This window comes from Aricia agestis, chromosome 1, assembly GCF_905147365.1.
Source record: "Aricia agestis chromosome 1, ilAriAges1.1, whole genome shotgun sequence".
Classification (NCBI taxonomy): Eukaryota; Metazoa; Arthropoda; class Insecta; order Lepidoptera; family Lycaenidae; genus Aricia; species Aricia agestis.
Window position 1 is genome coordinate 549,266 of NC_056406.1, and position 8,334 is coordinate 557,599.

Genomic DNA, 8,334 nt, shown 5'->3' on the forward strand with positions numbered 1-8,334 from the left:
GATCAAAGCAGCTGATTATCAAAATTGTACTGACAAGTGACAGTTGTGTAATGTGTTGTTTCATGTTTGCGCTCAAGTACCTACCAAAAAAAAATAATAAAGTAAAATTTTATGCGAAAAGTATTGGGATTTGGGAAAAGTGTAATAATGTATCTACAAATATATACTAGTAATCTGTGATAATGTATATATTTTTATCGCTGAAATCAACTTGCGCATTTTGAGTTTATTTAGTCTTTATGTAACTTTATAAAATGATCCACAGGCATTTTCAGTAATTATTGTAAGTATTTTTGTATATTCATTATTTTATTGCAATATTTAAGTATCAAGTTTTTACTTTCTATGCTGATGGATGCTACTAATTACTTTTTCACAATGATATTCTACTTTTTCATACAATATCATTGCTTTTTCAGATATTTTCTTAGATAAAGTAAATAAGCTTTATACATTCTTATTTACGCTTTCGTTCTTTGTTTACGGTTAGAAACTCATCCATACTCAATATTATAAATGCGAAAGTGTGTCTGTCTGTTAGCACTTCACGCCCAAACCGCTGAACCAATTTTGCTGAGTTTTGGTATGGATTTACTTTGAGCCCCGAGAAAGGACATAGGATACTTTTTATCCCGGGAAAATGTACGGTTCTCGCGCGATAAATGTTTTATGGCGCAACGGACTCGTCACTAGTGGCGGTGTCATCGCTCTGCACGGTCCCTATGTCCAATGAGGTTTTTATATATATTTTATATATATATATATATATATATATATATATATATATATATATATATATATATATGTTTTATGGCGCAACGGAGTTGCGGGCATCTAGTCTTTTACTTTAATCCTTCGATCGCGGATCCTTGGAAATTAGTTGTTGTTCTCGCGGCATTCTCCAAGCATTTTCCGTGCAAGCGTATTCCGCTCACGCTAAGGACTTGACATCCGTATAACCATGTATTATATATTTTCTTTAAGCGTATAATAGCCGTGTTCGTTTAATTTTTTCTTAGTTTGGCAGCTGACTGTCAACTTCATAATTGAGTGTCATGTTCAATAAAATACTAACAATTTCTGTCAGATTTTAGAATATGACACTCACACTGACACTAATTTTTAACTTTGCGCATGCGCAATGTGCATTGAAAAACGAAACGAACACGACTAACATAATATTTTTATGTCGGCTATACACTCTCGCCGAGAGCTCTCGGGCGAGAGTCTCGTGCGAGAGCCCCTTGCCCGAGTGCGATCATGTACATTCTCGCTTAGTTCAATCGCAGTTATGAACTCAGAGAAGATGGACCATTATTTTTCTCTATGAGATGGACGAAAACACTTCTCTTGCATCTGCCGTAGCTCTCTGTGCTATGATCTATTATAAATAATTAGTAATTACTAAATATTTACACAATAAAAATTTAAAAAAACGCGAAACGTATCTACGATCAATGATCATTGATCAACATTCACCATGCATCGAAAGATATTATCATTGCAATCCAAAGACCTATAATCATATTTAAATTTATTTGTCACAGATAATGACTTATAATGACGTTTATTATTGTTATTTTTCTATTCTGTACTGTCTATCGGCGCGACTTGTAGTGAAAAACGAGAGAGTGTAAAGTAATGCGCTCGCTTTCCTCGCGAGACCCTTTGTCTCGGGCGCAAAATACCGACACCAGACCGAGAGGGTCCGAGACAGGCGAGACGAGGCGAGCGCACCCATTTACACTCTCGCACTCGGGCCGCCTCGCTGTGTCTCGGCGAGAGTGTACAGCCGACATTACATAAAGCTTAGGCCAAACCTACGCGACCAGGCGACTGCGAAGCGGAGCGTCAAGTTGTCAAATGTGTGTTTTGTATATTATGTAGAAATGAGATAGTGGTAGGGAGCACTTAAACCACAGCACTTCTATTTAAAAGTTTATTTGAAGGAGAGGAATGGTAAAAGCACAGGCTAAAGCAAGCATAAAAATTTATGCGAAAGCCAGAAAATCAAAATACGTTCGCTATAATTATTTAGAAAAGGAAGACTTAATTTTAAGTACAATTGATCGAGAGCGTAAGGTGTCGGGCGCGCATCGAGCGATACGCGTTCCGTGTCAAGATAATATTTCTGACTGGCCGACTGGCGATCGGTGGCCGCCGGCGGCGGCCGGTCCCCGTCCCCCGCGCCCCGCGCTCGCATGAACCGGACCGGTTCGAGCGCGTCGCAGGAGACGCGGCGGAGGGGGGCCGTCCGGCCCGCAACTATATATAACAATATGTGATTGTCCGTCGCACGTCTAACAAAATTTAAAAATGAAATGTTTTACTTAAATTATTATTTAGTTGTAAGGTATAAGATGTTTTAGATAATTTTAGAACAATGTAATCTTAAAATATAACTTATGTATATTTTAAGATTACATATAGATTTTTAAGATTACATTTTTAATTAGCTTATGTAATTTATTTATTTATATGATTTTGACAATGTAAATACATATTTTTTTAGCTGTTATATAACTCCTTTATTTTATATGCACACTTAGGTAAGTAGTTAGTAAGTTAGACTAGTTACACTACATATACAAAAAACACATTTGACAACTTGATGCTCCACTTCGCAGTCACCTGGTCGCGCAGGTTTGGCCTAAGCTTTAATCGGGTGAGTGTTATATATATTTTTTTTTCAATTTAACACCTAATAATTAAAAAAATCAAATAAAAATGTTTTGTATTTTTATTATTTTTATTATATATATAATAAAAATAACTAGATGTTCCGCGCTGCCCCTAAGCAGTATTAGCCCAGGGCCCCCAAAAGGTTGAGGGGGTGACAAATTCAAGATCCGCCCCTGTGCCTAACACTGAAAGAATTTTTTAAATCGGACCAGTAGTTCCTGAGAGTTTTTCCGATTTTGTACACTAATTAGGATCCTAACTTTGTAAATGCTATTTCACTTGACTAACTTTAGATAATGAATCATTTAGACGTCTAAATTTAGTAAGGTTAAGGTCATAATCATTGAGATACTATTACTCTAATACTACTACTATAATATTTAAAGAAATAAGAATTCTGACCGTCACATCTCAATACATTTTGGAAAATCTCTTATATGTTAGAAAGAACATAAATATTTTCAAAAAGAAAAGTGATAATCATAATGTAAATACTAGAAATAAGAACAAGTTAGCAATACCAATGTTCAGACTAGCCAAAATAAGCAAATCCTTTAAAGGCCAATGTATACGCCTATACAATAAAATCCCAGAAAATGTTCAAAATCTACCTTTAAACAAATTTAAAAAAGCAGTTAAAGAACGTTTGTGTGCTAAAGCGTATTATAAAGTCAATGATTTCTTCGAGGACAGCACACCTTGGGAATAGGGTGGCTCCATGCAGGTTACTTTTCTTTTAATTTTGTTACATAGCTGTAAGCCATAACATTGTAATTTTCCATTTTTTTAGTAAAAGATGGCCCCGTGCGAGTTTCTTACGCCGGTTGTTCTCGGCGGGGTAGTTCCCGAACCGGTGGTAGGCAACGTAGTTTCTTCGTTCGACTTTCAAAAAGTGTATCATGATACCCATTTTGAATAATAAGATATTTTATTTATTTTTATTTATTTATTTATCTATGGGCATAATTATCAGGCATCTGTCAAGTGTCAACTACACTCTACAGCCGTGTTCGTTTAATTTTTTCGCAGTTTGGCAGCTGACTGTCAACTTCATAATTGAGTGTCATGTTCAATAAAATCCTAAAGCCGGCGCCAGACATGGGCTTCAAAGTTTGAGCAAACTTTGCACAAATAGGAAAATGCCAGCAATTAATTTGCACAAATAGTCAAATGTCAGTGCCACACTTGGCAAATTTGTGTATTTGATCACATGTCTGGCGCCCGCCCAATATCTGTCAGAACCATTGAGGTAGTATAGACTGGAGAGAGCCTTATATCGGTGTATAAGCGTCAAAAGCGTGTAATGTTATGTCCTACTTACTAGGACATAACAAAGGAGTCGGTCTGCATATTTCATGTAATAAAAATGTTAATAAAGGTTTTTAGTGAACATTTATACACCGATATAAGGCATGCGGCTAATACTACAGACCACAGACTACTTAGAAGAACTGACGTTCTACAGACTACAGCTGATCAAAGCAGCTGATTATCAAAATTGTACTGACAAGTGACAGTTGTGTAATGTGTTGTTTCATGTTTGCGCTCAAGTACCTACCAAAAAAAAATAATAAAGTAAAATTTTATGCGAAAAGTATTGGGATTTGGGAAAAGTGTAATAATGTATCTACAAATATATACTAGTAATCTGTGATAATGTATATATTTTTATCGCTGAAATCAACTTGCGCATTTTGAGTTTATTTAGTCTTTATGTAACTTTATAAAATGATCCACAGGCATTTTCAGTAATTATTGTAAGTATTTTTGTATATTCATTATTTTATTGCAATATTTAAGTATCAAGTTTTTACTTTCTATGCTGATGGATGCTACTAATTACTTTTTCACAATGATATTCTACTTTTTCATACAATATCATTGCTTTTTCAGATATTTTCTTAGATAAAGTAAATAAGCTTTATACATTCTTATTTACGCTTTCGTTCTTTGTTTACGGTTAGAAACTCATCCATACTCAATATTATAAATGCGAAAGTGTGTCTGTCTGTTAGCACTTCACGCCCAAACCGCTGAACCAATTTTGCTGAGTTTTGGTATGGATTTACTTTGAGCCCCGAGAAAGGACATAGGATACTTTTTATCCCGGGAAAATGTACGGTTCTCGCGCGATAAATGTTTTATGGCGCAACGGACTCGTCACTAGTGGCGGTGTCATCGCTCTGCACGGTCCCTATGTCCAATGATGTTTTTATATATATTTTATATATATATATATATATATATATATATATATATATATATATATATATATATATATATATATATATATGTTTTATGGCGCAACGGAGTTGCGGGCATCTAGTCTTTTACTTTAATCCTTCGATCGCGGATCCTTGGAAATTAGTTGTTGTTCTCGCGGCCGCATGTGGCCACTTAGGAGTGTAAGTATCAAATCATTTTATAGTCTAACAAATAAAAAAATCACTTATAAACTAGCCGGGGTCATAGATAATGCGAAGCCAAAGTCACTCACAAGTTACTTCTTTTATTCGCATCGTGTCGCTGGCTCGCTGCTGTTACGACGCCCTCTATAATTTCTGCACGGTCCCTATAGCGCTTTTTCCATTTGACTAAATTTAGAAGTTCTAATTAGGATCCTAAAAAGAAGACTATTTAGAAGCTTCTGATCCCACTTGTCCTAATTTCGTAACTAAATCAGTTGTGACTTGTGAGTTGTGACCAAGCGGCGACTTCGGCCAGACGTCTTCTTAATGGTTCCAGTTCTGTCAAAGCAACAAAAAATTGATCTTCTCGTAGGCTTAGCTGTTGACTCAATAAAAATAAATAAAAGTCGTAAAAGATGGATGAATGAATTTTTACTCCACGAAAAATTATCAAACATGAACTTTCTGAACTACTTGGAACCAGCAGCCTTTAGAAATTACCTACGAATGGATTCCAGGGTCCCTAGACAAAATCCAAGCATTTTCCGTGCAAGCGTATTCCGCTCACGCTAAGGACTTGACATCCGTATAACCATGTATTATATATTTTCTTTAAGCGTATAATAGCCGTGTTCGTTTAATTTTTTCTTAGTTTGGCAGCTGACTGTCAACTTCATAATTGAGTGTCATGTTCAATAAAATACTAACAATTTCTGTCAGATTTTAGAATATGACACTCACACTGACACTAATTTTTAACTTTGCGCATGCGCAATGTGCATTGAAAAACGAAACGAACACGACTAACATAATATTTTTATGTCGGCTATACACTCTCGCCGAGAGCTCTCGGGCGAGAGTCTCGTGCGAGAGCCCCTTGCCCGAGTGCGATCATGTACATTCTCGCTTAGTTCAATCGCAGTTATGAACTCAGAGAAGATGGACCATTATTTTTCTCTATGAGATGGACGAAAACACTTCTCTTGCATCTGCCGTAGCTCTCTGTGCTATGATCTATTATAAATAATTAGTAATTACTAAATATTTACACAATAAAAATTTAAAAAAACGCGAAACGTATCTACGATCAATGATCATTGATCAACATTCACCATGCATCGAAAGATATTATCATTGCAATCCAAAGACCTATAATCATATTTAAATTTATTTGTCACAGATAATGACTTATAATGACGTTTATTATTGTTATTTTTCTATTCTGTACTGTCTATCGGCGCGACTTGTAGTGAAAAACGAGAGAGTGTAAAGTAATGCGCTCGCTTTCCTCGCGAGACCCTTTGTCTCGGGCGCAAAATACCGACACCAGACCGAGAGGGTCCGAGACAGGCGAGACGAGGCGAGCGCACCCATTTACACTCTCGCACTCGGGCCGCCTCGCTGTGTCTCGGCGAGAGTGTACAGCCGACATTACATAAAGCTTAGGCCAAACCTACGCGACCAGGCGACTGCGAAGCGGAGCGTCAAGTTGTCAAATGTGTGTTTTGTATATTATGTAGAAATGAGATAGTGGTAGGGAGCACTTAAACCACAGCACTTCTATTTAAAAGTTTATTTGAAGGAGAGGAATGGTAAAAGCACAGGCTAAAGCAAGCATAAAAATTTATGCGAAAGCCAGAAAATCAAAATACGTTCGCTATAATTATTTAGAAAAGGAAGACTTAATTTTAAGTACAATTGATCGAGAGCGTAAGGTGTCGGGCGCGCATCGAGCGATACGCGTTCCGTGTCAAGATAATATTTCTGACTGGCCGACTGGCGATCGGTGGCCGCCGGCGGCGGCCGGTCCCCGTCCCCCGCGCCCCGCGCTCGCATGAACCGGACCGGTTCGAGCGCGTCGCAGGAGACGCGGCGGAGGGGGGCCGTCCGGCCCGCAACTATATATAACAATATGTGATTGTCCGTCGCACGTCTAACAAAATTTAAAAATGAAATGTTTTACTTAAATTATTATTTAGTTGTAAGGTATAAGATGTTTTAGATAATTTTAGAACAATGTAATCTTAAAATATAACTTATGTATATTTTAAGATTACATATAGATTTTTAAGATTACATTTTTAATTAGCTTATGTAATTTATTTATTTATATGATTTTGACAATGTAAATACATATTTTTTTAGCTGTTATATAACTCCTTTATTTTATATGCACACTTAGGTAAGTAGTTAGTAAGTTAGACTAGTTACACTACATATACAAAAAACACATTTGACAACTTGATGCTCCACTTCGCAGTCACCTGGTCGCGCAGGTTTGGCCTAAGCTTTAATCGGGTGAGTGTTATATATATTTTTTTTTCAATTTAACACCTAATAATTAAAAAAATCAAATAAAAATGTTTTGTATTTTTATTATTTTTATTATATATATAATAAAAATAACTAGATGTTCCGCGCTGCCCCTAAGCAGTATTAGCCCAGGGCCCCCAAAAGGTTGAGGGGGTGACAAATTCAAGATCCGCCCCTGTGCCTAACACTGAAAGAATTTTTTAAATCGGACCAGTAGTTCCTGAGAGTTTTTCCGATTTTGTACACTAATTAGGATCCTAACTTTGTAAATGCTATTTCACTTGACTAACTTTAGATAATGAATCATTTAGACGTCTAAATTTAGTAAGGTTAAGGTCATAATCATTGAGATACTATTACTCTAATACTACTACTATAATATTTAAAGAAATAAGAATTCTGACCGTCACATCTCAATACATTTTGGAAAATCTCTTATATGTTAGAAAGAACATAAATATTTTCAAAAAGAAAAGTGATAATCATAATGTAAATACTAGAAATAAGAACAAGTTAGCAATACCAATGTTCAGACTAGCCAAAATAAGCAAATCCTTTAAAGGCCAATGTATACGCCTATACAATAAAATCCCAGAAAATGTTCAAAATCTACCTTTAAACAAATTTAAAAAAGCAGTTAAAGAACGTTTGTGTGCTAAAGCGTATTATAAAGTCAATGATTTCTTCGAGGACAGCACACCTTGGGAATAGGGTGGCTCCATGCAGGTTACTTTTCTTTTAATTTTGTTACATAGCTGTAAGCCATAACATTGTAATTTTCCATTTTTTTAGTAAAAGATGGCCCCGTGCGAGTTTCTTACGCCGGTTGTTCTCGGCGGGGTAGTTCCCGAACCGGTGGTAGGCAACGTAGTTTCTTCGTTCGACTTTCAAAAAGTGTATCATGATACCCATTTTGAATAATAAGATATTT